Raw genomic sequence first — 17,191 nt, 5'->3', positions numbered from 1 at the left:
TAGTTAAAGGGTTTTCTCGACAGAGCCCGCCTCTCAGTAAAAACGGAATTAAATAAAGATTTAAAGGGTTTTCTCCACAGAACCCGTCTCCAACTAAAAACGGAATTAAAGAAACACTTAAAGGGTTTTCTCCAGAGAACCCGTCTCTAACTAAAAACGGAATTAAAGATACAGTTAAAGGGTTTTCTCGACATAGCCCGCCTCTAAGTAAAAACGGAATTAAAGAAACAGTTAAAGGGTTTTCTCGACAGAGCCCGCCTCTCAGTAAAAACGGAATTAATTAAAGATTTAAAGGGTTTTCTCCTCAGAACCCGCCTCTAAGTAAAAAATGAATTAAAGAAACGGTAAAAGGGTTTTCTCAAAGGAACCCAAATCTAAGTAAAAACAGAATTAAACAAACAGTTAAAGGGGTTTCTGCACAGAACCAGCCTCTAAGTAAAAATGGAATAAAAGAAACAGGTAATGGGTTTCTCCAAGAAACCCACCTCCTAGTAAAAGCGGAATTAAATAATGATTTAAAGGGTTTTCTCAACAGAACCCGTCTCTAACTAAAAACGGAATTAAAGAAACAGTTAAAGGGTTTTCTCCACAGACCCGCCTCTAAGTAAAAGAGGAATAAAATAATTAGTTAAAGGGTTTTCTCGACAGAGCCCGCCTCTCAGTAAAAACGGAATTAAATAAAGATTTAAAGGGTTTTCTCCACAGAACCCGTCTCTAACTAAAAACGGAATTAAAGAAACACTTAAAGGGTTTTCTCCAGAGAACCCGTCTCTAACTAAAAACGGAATTAAAGATACAGTTAAAGGGTTTTCTCGACATAGCCCGCCTCTAAGTAAAAACGGAATTAAAGAAACAGTTAAAGGGTTTTCTCGACAGAGCCCGCCTCTCAGTAAAAACGGAATTAATTAAAGATTTAAAGGGTTTTGTCCACAGAACCCGTCTCTAACTAAAAACGGAATTAAAGAAACACTTAAAGGGGTTTCTCCACAGAACCCGTCTCTAAGTAAAAACGGAATTACAGAAACATTTAAAAGGTTTTCTCCAAACAACCCAAATCTAAGTAAAAGCAGAATTAAAGAAACAGTTAAAGGGTTTTCTCCATAGATCCCTTCTCCAAATAAAAACGGAATTAAAGAAACAGGTAAAGGGTTTCTCCAAAAAAAACACCTCTTAGTAAAAGCGGAAGTAAAGAAAAGTTTAAAGGGTTTTCTCCAGACAACCCAAATCTAAGTAAAAACGGAATGAAAGAAACAGTTAAAGGGTTTTCTCCTCAGAACCCGCCCGTGAGTAAAAACGGAATAAAAAATACCCTTGAAGGGTTTTCTCCACAGAACCCGCCTCTAAGTAAAAAATGAATTAAAGAAACGGTAAAAGGGTTTTCACAAAGGAACGCAAATCTAAGTAAAAACAGAATTAAACAAACAGTTAAAGGGGTTTCTCCACAGAACCAGCCTCTAACTAAAAACGGAATTAAAGAAACAGTTAAAGGGTTTTCTCCACAGACCCGCCTCTAAGTAAAAGAGGAATAAAATAATTAGTTAAAGGGTTTTCTCGACAGAGCCCGCCTCTCAGTAAAAACGGAATTAAATAAAGATTTAAAGGGTTTTCTCCACAGAACCCGTCTCTAACTAAAAACGGAATTAAAGAAACACTTAAAGGGTTTTCTCCACAGAACCCTTCTCTAAGCAAAAACGTAATGAAAGAAACAGTTAAAGGGTTTTCTCCTCAGAACCCTCCCATGAGTAAAAACGGAATTAAAAAAACCCTTAAAGGTTTTATCCACAGAACCCGCCTCTTATTAAAAATGGAATTAAAGAAACAGTTAAAGGGGTTTCTCGACAGAACCCAACTCTAAGTACAAAAGGAATTAAAAAAAAGTTAAAGGGGTTTCTCCACTGAACCCGTCTCTAAGTAAAAACGGAATTACAGAAACATTTAAAAGGTTTTCTCCAAACAACCCAAATCTAAGTAAAAGCAGAATTAAGGAAACAGTTAAAGGGTTTTCTCCATAGATCCCTTCTCCAAGTAAAAACGGAATTAAAAAATCAGGTAAAGGGTTTCTCCAAGAAAACCACCTCTTAGTAAAAGCGGAAGTAAAGGGAAGTTTAAAGGGTTTTCTCCCCACAACCCAAATTTAAGTAAAAACAGAATTAAAGAAACAGTTAAAGGGTTTTCTCCACAGAACCCTTCTCTAAGTAAAAACGTAATTAAAGAAACAGGTAAAGGGTTTCTCCAAGAAACCCACCTCTTAGTAAAAGCGGAAGTAAAGAAAGATTTAAAGGGTTTTCTCCAGGAAACCCAACTCTAAGTAAAAACAGAATTAAAGAAACAGTTAAAGGTTTTATCCACAAAACCCGTCTCTAACTAAAAACGGAATTAAAGAAACACTTAAAGGGTTTTCTCCACAGAACCCGTCTCTAACTAAAAACGGAATTAAAGAAACAGTTAAAGGGTTTTCTCGACATAGCCCGCCTCTAAGTAAAAACGGAATTAAAGAAACAGTCAAAGGGGTTTCTCGACAGAACCCAACTCTAAGTACAAAACGAATTAAAGAAATAGTTAAAGGGGTTTCTCCACTGAACCCGTCTCTAAGTAAAAACAGAATTAAAGAAACATGTAAAGGGTTTCTCCACAGAACCCGCCTCTAAGTAAAAACAGAATGAAAGAAACAGTTAAAGGGGTTTTTCCACAAAACCTTTCTCTAAGAAAAAACGGAATTAAAGAAACACGTTAAGGGTTTTCTCCACAGAGCCCGCCCGTAAGTAAAAACGGAATAAAAAAAACCCTTAAAGGGGTTTCTCCACTGAACCCGTCTCTAAGTAAAAACGGAATTACAGAAACATTTAAATGGTTTTCTCCAAACAACCCAAATCTAAGTAAAAGAAGAATTAAAGAAACAGTTAAAGGGTTTTCTCCATAGATCCCTTCTCCAAATAAAAACGGAATTAAAGAAACAGGTAAAGGGTTTCTCCAAAAAAACCACCTCTTAGTAAAAGCGGAAGTAAAGAAAAGTTTAAAGGGTTTTCTCCAGACAACCCAAATCTAAGTAAAACAGAATTAAAGAAACAGTTAAAGGGTTTTCTCCACAGAACCCTTCTCTAAGTAAAATCGTAATTAAAGAAACAGGTAAAGGGATTTTCCGAGGAACCCACCTCTTAGTAAAAGCGGAAGGAAAGAAAGATTTAAAGGGTTTTCTCCAGGAAACCGAACTCTGAGTAAAAACAGAATTAAAGAAACAGTTAAAGGTTTTATCCACAGAACCCGCCTCTACGTAAAAACGGAATGAAAGAAACAGTTAAAGGGTTTTCTCCTCAGAACCCGCCTCTAAGTAAAAAATGAATTAAAGAAACGGTAAAAGGGTTTTCACAAAGGAACCCAAATCTAAGTAAAAAAAGAATTAAACAAACAGTTAAAGGGGTTTCTGCACAGAACCAGCCTCTAAGTAAAAATGGAATAAAAGAAACAGGTAATGGGTTTCTCCAAGAAACCCACCTCCTAGTAAAAGCGGAATTAAATAAAGATTTAAAGGGTTTTCTCAACAGAACCCGTCTCTAACTAAAAACGGAATTAAAGAAACAGTTAAAGGGTTTTCTCCACAGACCCGCCTCTAAGTAAAAGAGGAATAACATAATTAGTTAAAGGGTTTTCTCGACAGAGCCCACCTCTCAGTAAAAACGGAATTAAATAAAGATTTAAAGGGTTTTCTCCACAGAACCCGTCTCTAACTAAAAACGGAATTAAAGAAAACTTAAAGGGTTTTCTCCACAGAACCCTTCTCTAAGCAAAAACGTAATGAAAGAAACAGTTAAAGAGTTTTCTCCTCAGAACCCTCCCATGAGTAAAAACGGAATTAAAAAAACCCTTAAAGGTTTTATCCACAGAACCCGCCTCTTATTAAAAATGGAATTAAAGAAACAGTTAAAGGGGTTTCTCGACAGAACCCAACTCTAAGCACAAAAGGAATTAAAAAAAAGTTAAAGGGGTTTCTCCACTGAACCCGTCTCTAAGTAAAAACGGAATTACAGAAACATTTAAAAGGTTTTCTCCAAACAACCCAAATCTAAGTAAAAGCAGAATTAAGGAAACAGTTAAAGGGTTTTCTCCATAGATCCCTTCTCCAAGTAAAAACGGAATTAAAAAATCAGGTAAAGGGTTTCTCCAAGAAAACCACCTCTTAGTAAAAGCGGAAGTAAAGGGAAGTTTAAAGGGTTTTCTCCCCACAACCCAAATTTAAGTAAAAACAGAATTAAAGAAACAGTTAAAGGGTTTTCTCCACAGAACCCTTCTCTAAGTAAAAACGTAATTAAAGAAACAGGTAAAGGGTTTCTCCAAGAAACCCACCTCTTAGTAAAAGCGGAAGTAAAGAAAGATTTAAAGGGTTTTCTCCAGGAAACCCAACTCTAAGTAAAAACAGAATTAAAGAAACAGTTAAAGGTTTTATCCACAAAACCCGTCTCTAACTAAAAACGGAATTAAAGAAACACTTAAAGGGTTTTCTCCACAGAACCCGTCTCTAACTAAAAACGGAATTAAAGAAACAGTTAAAGGGTTTTCTCGACATAGCCCGCCTCTAAGTAAAAACGGAATTAAAGAAACAGTCAAAGGGGTTTCTCGACAGAACCCAACTCTAAGTACAAAACGAATTAAAGAAATAGTTAAAGGGGTTTCTCCACTGAACCCGTCTCTAAGTAAAAACAGAATTAAAGAAACATGTAAAGGGTTTCTCCACAGAACCCGCCTCTAAGTAAAAACAGAATGAAAGAAACAGTTAAAGGGGTTTTTCCACAAAACCTTTCTCTAAGAAAAAACGGAATTAAAGAAACACGTTAAGGGTTTTCTCCACAGAGCCCGCCCGTAAGTAAAAACGGAATAAAAAAAACCCTTAAAGGGGTTTCTCCACTGAAACCGTCTCTAAGTAAAAACGGAATTACAGAAACATTCAAATGGTTTTCTCCAAACAACCCAAATCTAAGTAAAAGAAGAATTAAAGAAACAGTTAAAGGGTTTTCTCCATAGATCCCTTCTCCAAATAAAAACGGAATTAAAGAAACAGGTAAAGGGTTTCTCCAAAAAAACCACCTCTTAGTAAAAGCGGAAGTAAAGAAAAGTTTAAAGGGTTTTCTCCAGACAACCCAAATCTAAGTAAAACAGAATTAAAGAAACAGTTAAAGGGTTTTCTCCACAGAACCCTTCTCTAAGTAAAATCGTAATTAAAGAAACAGGTAAAGGGATTTTCCGAGGAACCCACCTCTTAGTAAAAGCGGAAGGAAAGAAAGATTTAAAGGGTTTTCTCCAGGAAACCGAACTCTGAGTAAAAACAGAATTAAAGAAACAGTTAAAGGTTTTATCCACAGAACCCGCCTCTACGTAAAAACGGAATGAAAGAAACAGTTAAAGGGTTTTCTCCTCAGAACCCGCCTCTAAGTAAAAAATGAATTAAAGAAACGGTAAAAGGGTTTTCACAAAGGAACCCAAATCTAAGTAAAAAAAGAATTAAACAAACAGTTAAAGGGGTTTCTGCACAGAACCAGCCTCTAAGTAAAAATGGAATAAAAGAAACAGGTAATGGGTTTCTCCAAGAAACCCACCTCCTAGTAAAAGCGGAATTAAATAAAGATTTAAAGGGTTTTCTCAACAGAACCCGTCTCTAACTAAAAACGGAATTAAAGAAACAGTTAAAGGGTTTTCTCCACAGACCCGCCTCTAAGTAAAAGAGGAATAAAATAATTAGTTAAAGGGTTTTCTCGACAGAGCCCACCTCTCAGTAAAAACGGAATTAAATAAAGATTTAAAGGGTTTTCTCCACAGAACCCGTCTCTAACTAAAAACGGAATTAAAGAAAACTTAAAGGGTTTTCTCCACAGAACCCTTCTCTAAGCAAAAACGTAATGAAAGAAACAGTTAAAGAGTTTTCTCCTCAGAACCCTCCCATGAGTAAAAACGGAATTAAAAAAACCCTTAAAGGTTTTATCCACAGAACCCGCCTCTTATTAAAAATGGAATTAAAGAAACAGTTAAAGGGGTTTCTCGACAGAACCCAACTCTAAGTACAAAAGGAATTAAAAAAAAAGTTAAAGGGGTTTCTCCACTGAACCCGTCTCTAAGTAAAAACGGAATTACAGAAACATTTAAAAGGTTTTCTCCAAGCAACCCAAATCTAAGTAAAAGCAGAATTAAGGAAACAGTTAAAGGGTTTTCTCTATAGATCCCTTCTCCAAGTAAAAACGGAATTAAAAAATCAGGTAAAGGGTTTCTCCAAGAAAACCACCTCTTAGTAAAAGCGGAAGTAAAGAGAAGTTTAAAGGGTTTTCTCCACACAACCCAAATTTAAGTAAAAACAGAATTAAAGAAACAGTTAAAGGGTTTTCTCCACAGAACCCTTCTCTAAGTAAAAACGTAATTAAAGAAACAGGTAAAGGGTTTCTCCAAGAAACCCACCTCTTAGTAAAAGCGGAAGTAAAGAAAGATTTAAAGGGTTTTCTCCAGGAAACCCAACTCTAAGTAAAAACAGAATTAAAGAAACAGTTAAAGGTTTTATCCACAAAACCCGCCTCTAAGTAAAAACGGAATGAAAGAAACAGTTAAAGGGTTTTCTCCTCAGAACCCGCCTGTGAGTAAAAACGGAATAAAAAATACCCTGAAGGGTTTTTTTCCACAGAACCCGCCTCTAAGTAAAAAATGAATTAAAGAAACGGTAAAAGGGTTTTCACAAAGGAACCCAAATCTAAGTAAAAACAGAATTAAACAAACAGTTAAAGATGTTTCTCAACAGAACCAGAATCTAAGTAAAAACGGAATTAAAGAAACACTTAAAGGGGTTTCTCCACAGAACCCGTCTCTAAGTAAAAACGGAATTACAGAAACATTTAAAAGGTTTTCTCCAAACAACCCAAATCTAAGTAAAAGCAGAATTAAAGAAACAGTTAAAGGGTTTTCTCCATAGATCGCTTCTCCAAATAAAAACGGAATTAAAGAAACAGGTAAAGGGTTTCTCCAAAAAAACCACCTCTTAGTAAAAGCGGAAGTAAAGAAAAGTTTAAAGGGTTTTCTCCAGACAACCCAAATCAAAGTAAAAACGGAATGAAAGAAACAGTTAAAGGGTTTTCTCCTCAGAACCCGCCTGTGAGTAAAAACGGAATAAAAAATACCCTTGAAGGGTTTTCTCCACAGAACCCGCCTCTAAGTAAAAAATGAATTAAAGAAACGGTAAAAGGGTTTTCACAAAGGAACGCAAATCTAAGTAAAAACAGAATTAAACAAACAGTTAAAGGGGTTTCTCCACAGAACCAGCCTCTAAGTAAGAACGGAATAAAAGAAACAGGTAATGGGTTTCTCCAAGAAACCAACCTCCTAGTAAAAGCGGAATTAAATAGAGATTTAAAGGGTTTTCTCCACAGAACCCGTCTCTAACTAAAAACGGAATTAAAGAAACAGTTAAAGGGTTTTCTCGACATAGCCCGCCTCTAAGTAAAAACGGAATTAAAGAAACAGTCAAAGGGGTTTCTCGACAGAACCCAACTCTAAGTACAAAACGAATTAAAGAAATAGTTAAAGGGGTTTCTCCACTGAACCCGTCTCTAAGTAAAAACAGAATTAAAGAAACATGTAAAGGGTTTCTCCACAGAACCCGCCTCTAAGTAAAAACAGAATGAAAGAAACAGTTAAAGGGGTTTTTCCACAAAACCTTTCTCTAAGAAAAAACGGAATTAAAGAAACACGTTAAGGGTTTTCTCCACAGAGCCCGCCCGTAAGTAAAAACGGAATAAAAAAAACCCTTAAAGGGGTTTCTCCACTGAACCCGTCTCTAAGTAAAAACGGAATTACAGAAACATTCAAATGGTTTTCTCCAAACAACCCAAATCTAAGTAAAAGAAGAATTAAAGAAACAGTTAAAGGGTTTTCTCCATAGATCCCTTCTCCAAATAAAAACGGAATTAAAGAAACAGGTAAAGGGTTTCTCCAAAAAAACCACCTCTTAGTAAAAGCGGAAGTAAAGAAAAGTTTAAAGGGTTTTCTCCAGACAACCCAAATCTAAGTAAAACAGAATTAAAGAAACAGTTAAAGGGTTTTCTCCACAGAACCCTTCTCTAAGTAAAATCGTAATTAAAGAAACAGGTAAAGGGATTTTCCGAGGAACCCACCTCTTAGTAAAAGCGGAAGGAAAGAAAGATTTAAAGGGTTTTCTCCAGGAAACCGAACTCTGAGTAAAAACAGAATTAAAGAAACAGTTAAAGGTTTTATCCACAGAACCCGCCTCTACGTAAAAACGGAATGAAAGAAACAGTTAAAGGGTTTTCTCCTCAGAACCCGCCTCTAAGTAAAAAATGAATTAAAGAAACGGTAAAAGGGTTTTCACAAAGGAACCCAAATCTAAGTAAAAAAAGAATTAAACAAACAGTTAAAGGGGTTTCTGCACAGAACCAGCCTCTAAGTAAAAATGGAATAAAAGAAACAGGTAATGGGTTTCTCCAAGAAACCCACCTCCTAGTAAAAGCGGAATTAAATAAAGATTTAAAGGGTTTTCTCAACAGAACCCGTCTCTAACTAAAAACGGAATTAAAGAAACAGTTAAAGGGTTTTCTCCACAGACCCGCCTCTAAGTAAAAGAGGAATAAAATAATTAGTTAAAGGGTTTTCTCGACAGAGCCCACCTCTCAGTAAAAACGGAATTAAATAAAGATTTAAAGGGTTTTCTCCACAGAACCCGTCTCTAACTAAAAACGGAATTAAAGAAAACTTAAAGGGTTTTCTCCACAGAACCCTTCTCTAAGCAAAAACGTAATGAAAGAAACAGTTAAAGAGTTTTCTCCTCAGAACCCTCCCATGAGTAAAAACGGAATTAAAAAAACCCTTAAAGGTTTTATCCACAGAACCCGCCTCTTATTAAAAATGGAATTAAAGAAACAGTTAAAGGGGTTTCTCGACAGAACCCAACTCTAAGTACAAAAGGAATTAAAAAAAAAGTTAAAGGGGTTTCTCCACTGAACCCGTCTCTAAGTAAAAACGGAATTACAGAAACATTTAAAAGGTTTTCTCCAAGCAACCCAAATCTAAGTAAAAGCAGAATTAAGGAAACAGTTAAAGGGTTTTCTCTATAGATCCCTTCTCCAAGTAAAAACGGAATTAAAAAAACAGGTAAAGGGTTTCTCCAAGAAAACCACCTCTTAGTAAAAGCGGAAGTAAAGAGAAGTTTAAAGGGTTTTCTCCACACAACCCAAATTTAAGTAAAAACAGAATTAAAGAAACAGTTAAAGGGTTTTCTCCACAGAACCCTTCTCTAAGTAAAAACGTAATTAAAGAAACAGGTAAAGGGTTTCTCCAAGAAACCCACCTCTTAGTAAAAGCGGAAGTAAAGAAAGATTTAAAGGGTTTTCTCCAGGAAACCCAACTCTAAGTAAAAACAGAATTAAAGAAACAGTTAAAGGTTTTATCCACAAAACCCGCCTCTAAGTAAAAACGGAATGAAAGAAACAGTTAAAGGGTTTTCTCCTCAGAACCCGCCTGTGAGTAAAAACGGAATAAAAAATACCCTGAAGGGTTTTTTTCCACAGAACCCGCCTCTAAGTAAAAAATGAATTAAAGAAACGGTAAAAGGGTTTTCACAAAGGAACCCAAATCTAAGTAAAAACAGAATTAAACAAACAGTTAAAGATGTTTCTCAACAGAACCAGAATCTAAGTAAAAACGGAATTAAAGAAACACTTAAAGGGGTTTCTCCACAGAACCCGTCTCTAAGTAAAAACGGAATTACAGAAACATTTAAAAGGTTTTCTCCAAACAACCCAAATCTAAGTAAAAGCAGAATTAAAGAAACAGTTAAAGGGTTTTCTCCATAGATCGCTTCTCCAAATAAAAACGGAATTAAAGAAACAGGTAAAGGGTTTCTCCAAAAAAACCACCTCTTAGTAAAAGCGGAAGTAAAGAAAAGTTTAAAGGGTTTTCTCCAGACAACCCAAATCAAAGTAAAAACGGAATGAAAGAAACAGTTAAAGGGTTTTCTCCTCAGAACCCGCCTGTGAGTAAAAACGGAATAAAAAATACCCTTGAAGGGTTTTCTCCACAGAACCCGCCTCTAAGTAAAAAATGAATTAAAGAAACGGTAAAAGGGTTTTCACAAAGGAACGCAAATCTAAGTAAAAACAGAATTAAACAAACAGTTAAAGGGGTTTCTCCACAGAACCAGCCTCTAAGTAAGAACGGAATAAAAGAAACAGGTAATGGGTTTCTCCAAGAAACCAACCTCCTAGTAAAAGCGGAATTAAATAGAGATTTAAAGGGTTTTCTCCACAGAACCCGTCTCTAACTAAAAACGGAATTAAAGAAACACTTAAAGGGTTTTCTCCACAGAACCCGTCTCTAACTAAAAACGGAATTAAATAAACACTTAAAGGGTTTTCTCCACAGAACCCGTCTCTAACTAAAAACGGAATTAAAGAAACAGTTAAAGGGTTTTCTCGACATAGCCCGCCTCTAAGTAAAAACGGAATTAAAGAAACAGTAAAAGGGGTTTCTCGACAGAACCCAACCCTAAGTACAAAACGAATTAAAGGAATAGTTAAAGGGGTTTCTCCACTGAACCCGTCTCTAAGTAAAAACAGAATTAAAGAAACACGTTAAGGGTTTTCTCCACAGAGCCAGCCCGTGAGTAAAAACGGAATAAAAAAAACCCTTAAAGGGGTTTCTCCACTGAACCCGTCTCTAAGTAAAAACGGAATTACAGAAACATTTAAATGGTTTTCTCCAAACAACCCAAATCTAAGTAAAAGAAGAATTAAAGAAACAGTTAAAGGGTTTTCTCCATAGATCCCTTCTCCAAATAAAAACGGAATTAAAGAAACAGGTAAAGGGTTTCTCCAAAAAAACCACCTCTTAGTAAAAGCGGAAGTAAAGAAAAGTTTAAAGGGTTTTCTCCAGACAACCCAAATCTAAGTAAAACAGAATTAAAGAAACAGTTAAAGGGTTTTCTCCACAGAACCCTTCTCTAAGTAAAATCGTAATCAAAGAAACAGGTAAAGGGTTTTTCCGAGGAACCCACCTCTTAGTAAAAGCGGAAGTAAAGAAAGATTTAAAGGGTTTTCTCCAGGAAACCGAACTCTGAGTAAAAACAGAATTAAAGAAACAGTTAAAGGTTTTATCCACAGAACCCGCCTCTACGTAAAAACGGAATGAAAGAAACAGTTAAAGGGTTTTCTCCTCAGAACCCGCCTCTAAGTAAAAAATGAATTAAAGAAACGGTAAAAGGGTATTCACAAAGGAACCCAAATCTAAGTAAAAACAGAATTAAACAAACAGTTAAAGGGGTTTCTGCACAGAACCAGCCTCTAAGTAAAAATGGAATTAAAGAAACAGTTAAAGGGTTTTCTCCACAGACCCGCCTCTAAGTAAAAGAGGAATAAAATAATTAGTTAAATGGTTTTCTCGACAGAGCCCGCCTCTCAGTAAAAACGGAATTAAATAAAGATTTAAAGGGTTTTCTCCACAGAACCCGTCTCTAACTAAAAACGGAATTAAAGAAACACTTAAAGGGTTTTCTCCACAGAACCATTCTCTAAGCAAAAACATAATGAAAGAAACAGTTAAAGGGTTTTCTCCTCAGAACCCTCCCATGAGTAAAAACGGAATTAAAAAAACCCTTAAAGGTTTTATCCACAGAACCCGCCTCTTATTAAAAATGGAATTAAAGAAACAGTTAAAGGGGTTTCTCGACAGAACCCAACTCTAAGTACAAAAGGAATTAAAAAAAAAGTTAAAGGGGTTTCTCCACTGAACCCGTCTCTAAGTAAAAACGGAATTACAGAAACATTTAAAAGGTTTTCTCCAAACAACCCAAATCTAAGTAAAAGCAGAATTAAGGAAACCGTTAAAGGGTTTTCTCCATAGATCCCTTCTCCAAGTAAAAACGGAATTAAAAAAACAGGTAAAGGGTTTCTCCAAGAAAACCACCTCTTAGTAAAAGCGGAAGTAAAGAGAAGTTTAAAGGGTTTTCTCCACATAACCCAAATTTAAGTAAAAACATAATTAAAGAAACAGTTAAAGGGTTTTCTCCACAGAACCCTTCTCTAAGTAAAAACGTAATTAAAGAAACAGGTAAAGGGTTTCTCCAAGAAACCGACCTCTTAGTAAAAGCGGAAGTAAAGAAAGATTTAAAGGGTTTTCTCCAGGAAACCCAACTCTAAGTAAAAACAGAATAAAAGAAACAGTTAAAGGTTTTATCCACAAAACCCGCCTCTAAGTAAAAACGGAATGAAAGAAACAGTTAAAGGGTTTTCTCCTCAGAACCCGCCTGTGAGTAAAAACGGAATAAAAAATACCCTGAAGGGTTTTCTCCACAGAACCCGCCTCTAAGTAAAAAATGAATTAAAGAAACGGTAAAAGGGTTTTCACAAAGGAACCCAAATCTAAGTAAAAACAGAATTAAACAAACAGTTAAAGAGGTTTCTCAACAGAACCAGAATCTAAGTAAAAACGGAATAAAAGAAACAGGTAATGGGTTTCTCCAAGAAACCCGCCTCCTAGTAAAAGCGGAATTAAATAAAAATTTAAAGGGTTTTCTCCACAGAACCCGTATCTAACTAAAAACGGAATTAAAGAAACAGTTAAAGGGTTTTCTCGACATAGCCCGCCTCTCAGTAAAAACGGAATAAAATAATTAGTTAAAGGGTTTTCTCCACAGAACCCTTCTCTAAGCAAAAACGTAATGAAAGAAACAGTTAAAGGGTTTTCTCCTCAGAACCCTCCCATGAGTAAAAACGGAATTAAAAAAACCCTTAAAGGGTTTTTATCCACAGAACCCGCCTCTTATTAAAAATGGAATTAAAGAAACAGTTAAAGGGGTTTCTCGACAGAAGCCAACTCTAAGAAAAAACGGAATTAAAGAAACACGTTAAGGGTTTTCTCCACAGAGCCCGCCCGTGAGTAAAAACGGAATAAAAAAACCCTTAAAGGGGTTTGTCCACTGAACCCGTCTCTAAGTAAAAACGGAATTACAGAAACATTTAAATGGTTTTCTCCAAACAACCCAAATCTAAGTAAAAGAAGAATTAAAGAAACAGTTAAAGGGTTTTCTCCATAGATCCCTTCTCCAAATAAAAACGGAATTAAAGAAACAGGTAAAGGGTTTTTCCGAGGAACCCACCTCTTAGTAAAAGCGGAAGTAAAGAAAGATTTAAAGGGTTTTCTCCAGGAAACCGAACTCTGAGTAAAAACAGAATTAAAGAAACAGTTAAAGGTTTTATCCACAGAACCCGCCTCTACGTAAAAACGGAATGAAAGAAACAGTTAAAGGGTTTTCTCCTCAGAACCCGCCTCTAAGTAAAAAATGAATTAAAGAAACGGTAAAAGGGTTTTCACAAAGGAACCCAAATCTAAGTAAAAACAGAATTAAACAAACAGTTAAAGGGGTTTCTGCACAGAACCAGCCTCTAAGTAAAAATGGAATAAAAGAAACAGGTAATGGGTTTCTCCAAGAAACCCACCTCCTAGTAAAAGCGGAATTAAATAAAGATTTAAAGGGTTTTCTCAACAGAACCCGTCTCTAACTAAAAACGGAATTAAAGAAACAGTTAAAGGGTTTTCTCCACAGACCCGCCTCTAAGTAAAAGAGGAATAAAATAATTAGTTAAAGGGTTTTCTCGACAGAGCCCGCCTCTCAGTAAAAACGGAATTAAATAAAGATTTAAAGGGTTTTCTCCACAGAACCCGTCTCTAACTAAAAACGGAATTAAAGAAACACTTAAAGGGTTTTCTCCACAGAACCCTTCTCTAAGCAAAAACGTAATGAAAGAAACAGTTAAAGGGTTTTCTCCTCAGAACCCTCCCATGAGTAAAAACGGAATTAAAAAAACCCTTAAAGGTTTTATCCACAGAACCCGCCTCTTATTAAAAATGGAATTAAAGAAACAGTTAAAGGGGTTTCTCGACAGAACCCAACTCTAAGTACAAAAGGAATTAAAAAAAGTTAAAGGGGTTTCTCCACTGAACCCGTCTCTAAGTAAAAACGGAATTACAGAAACATTTAAAAGGTTTTCTCCAAACAACCCAAATCTAAGTAAAAGCAGAATTAAGGAAACAGTTAAAGGGTTTTCTCCATAGATCCCTTCTCCAAGTAAAAACGGAATTAAAAAAACAGGTAAAGGGTTTCTCCAAGAAAACCACCTCTTAGTAAAAGCGGAAGTAAAGAGAAGTTTAAAGGGTTTTCTCCACACAACCCAAATTTAAGTAAAAACAGAATTAAAGAAACAGTTAAAGGGTTTTCTCCACAGAACCCTTCTCTAAGTAAAAACGTAATTAAAGAAACAGGTAAAGGGTTTCTCCAAGAAACCCACCTCTTAGTAAAAGCGGAAGTAAAGAAAGATTTAAAGGGTTTTCTCCAGGAAACCCAACTCTAAGTAAAAACAGAATTAAAGAAACAGTTAAAGGTTTTATCCACAAAACCCGCCTCTAAGTAAAAACGGAATGAAAAATACCCTGAAGGGTTTTCTCCACAGAACCCGCCTCTAAGTAAAAAATGAATTAAAGAAACGGTAAAAGGGTTTTCACAAAGGAACCCAAATCTAAGTAAAAACAGAATTAAACAAACAGTTAAAGAGGTTTCTCAACAGAACCAGAATCTAAGTAAAAACGGAATAAAATAAACAGGTAATGGGTTTCTCCAAGAAACCCACCTCCTAGTAAAAGCGGAATTAAATAAAGATTTAAAGGGTTTTCTCCACAGAACCCGTATCTAACTAAAAACGGATTTAAAGAAACAGTTAAAGGGTTTTCTCCACAGAACCCGCCTCTAAGTAAAAACGGAATAAAATAATTAGTTAAAGGGTTTTCTCGACAGAGCCCGCCTCTCAGTAAAAACGTAATTAAAGAAACAGGTAAAGGGTTTCTCCAAGAAACCCACCTTTTAGTAAAAGCGGAAGTAAAGAAAGATTTAAAGGGTTTTCTCCAGGAAACCCAACTCTAAGTAAAAAGAGAATGAAAGAAACAGTTAAAGGGTTTTCTCCTCAGAACCCGCCTCTAAGTAAAAAATGAATTAAAGAAACGGTAAAAGGGTTTTCACAAAGGAACCCAAATCTAAGTAAAAACAGAATTAAACAAACAGTTAAAGGGGTTTCTGCACAGAACCAGCCTCTAAGTAAAAATGGAATAAAAGAAACAGGTAATGGGTTTCTCCAAGAAACCCACCTCCTAGTAAAAGCGGAATTAAATAAAGATTTAAAGGGTTTTCTCAACAGAACCCGTCTCTAACTAAAAACGGAATTAAAGAAACAGTTAAAGGGTTTTCTCCACAGACCCGCCTCTAAGTAAAAGAGGAATAAAATAATTAGTTAAAGGGTTTTCTCGACAGAGCCCGCCTCTCAGTAAAAACGGAATTAAATAAAGATTTAAAGGGTTTTCTCCACAGAACCCGTCTCTAACTAAAAACGGAATTAAAGAAACACTTAAAGGGTTTTCTCCACAGAACCCTTCTCTAAGCAAAAACGTAATGAAAGAAACAGTTAAAGGGTTTTCTCCTCAGAACCCTCCCATGAGTAAAAACGGAATTAAAAAAACCCTTAAAGGTTTTATCCACAGAACCCGCCTCTTATTAAAAATGGAATTAAAGAAACAGTTAAAGGGGTTTCTCGACAGAACCCAACTCTAAGTACAAAAGGAATTAAAAAAAAGTTAAAGGGGTTTCTCCACTGAACCCGTCTCTAAGTAAAAACGGAATTACAGAAACATTTAAAAGGTTTTCTCCAAACAACCCATATCTAAGTAAAAGCAGAATTAAGGAAACAGTTAAAGGGTTTTCTCCATAGATCCCTTCTCCAAGTAAAAACGGAATTAAAAAATCAGGTAAAGGGTTTCTCCAAGAAAACCACCTCTTAGTAAAAGCGGAAGTAAAGAGAAGTTTAAAGGGTTTTCTCCACACAACCCAAATTTAAGTAAAAACAGAATTAAAGAAACAGTTAAAGGGTTTTCTCCACAGAACCCTTCTCTAAGTAAAAACGTAATTAAAGAAACAGGTAAAGGGTTTCTCCAAGAAACCCACCTCTTAGTAAAAGCGGAAGTAAAGAAAGATTTAAAGGGTTTTCTCCAGGAAACCCAACTCTAAGTAAAAACAGAATTAAAGAAACAGTTAAAGGTTTTATCCACAAAACCCGCCTCTAAGTAAAAACGGAATGAAAGAAACAGTTAAAGGGTTTTCTCCTCAGAACCCGCCTGTGAGTAAAAACGGAATAAAAAATACCCTGAAGGGTTTTTTTCCACAGAACCCGCCTCTAAGTAAAAAATGAATTAAAGAAACGGTAAAAGGGTTTTCACAAAGGAACCCAAATCTAAGTAAAAACAGAATTAAACAAACAGTTAAAGATGTTTCTCAACAGAACCAGAATCTAAGTAAAAACGGAATTAAAGAAACACTTAAAGGGGTTTCTCCACAGAACCCGTCTCTAAGTAAAAAATGAATTAAAGAAACGGTAAAAGGGTTTTCACAAAGGAACGCAAATCTAAGTAAAAACAGAATTAAACAAACAGTTAAAGGGGTTTCTCCACAGAACCAGCCTCTAAGTAAAAACGGAATAAAAGAAACAGGTAATGGGTTTCTCCAAGAAACCAACCTCCTAGTAAAAGCGGAATTAAATAGAGATTTAAAGGGTTTTCTCCACAGAACCCGTCTCTAACTAAAAACGGAATTAAAGAAACACTTAAAGGGTTTTCTCCACAGAACCCGTCTCTAACTAAAAACGGAATTAAAGAAACAGTTAAAGGGTTTTCTCGACATAGCCCGCCTCTAAGTAAAAACGGAATTAAAGAAACAGTAAAAGGGGTTTCTCGACAGAACCCAACTCTAAGTACAAAACGAATTAAAGGAATAGTTAAAGGGGTTTCTCCACTGAACCCGTCTCTAAGTAAAAACAGAATTAAAGAAACATGTAAAGGGTTTCTCCACAGAACCCGCCTCTAAGTAAAAACAGAATTAAAGAAACACGTTAAGGGTTTTCTCCACAGAGCCCGCCCGTGAGTAAAAACGGAATAAAAAAAACCCTTAAAGGGGTTTCTCCACTGAACCCGTCTCTAAGTAAAAACGGAATTACAGAAACATTTAAATGGTTTTCTCCAAACAACCCAAATCTAAGTAAAAGAAGAATTAAAGAAACAGTTAAAGGGTTTTCTCCATAGATCCCTTCTCCAAATAAAAACGGAATTAAAGAAACAG

The sequence above is a fragment of the Lampris incognitus genome, chromosome 16 (genome assembly GCF_029633865.1).
Source record: "Lampris incognitus isolate fLamInc1 chromosome 16, fLamInc1.hap2, whole genome shotgun sequence".
Classification (NCBI taxonomy): Eukaryota; Metazoa; Chordata; class Actinopteri; order Lampriformes; family Lampridae; genus Lampris; species Lampris incognitus.
The sequence above is the reverse complement of the archived record's forward strand: the minus strand, read 5'-3'. Positions refer to the sequence as shown.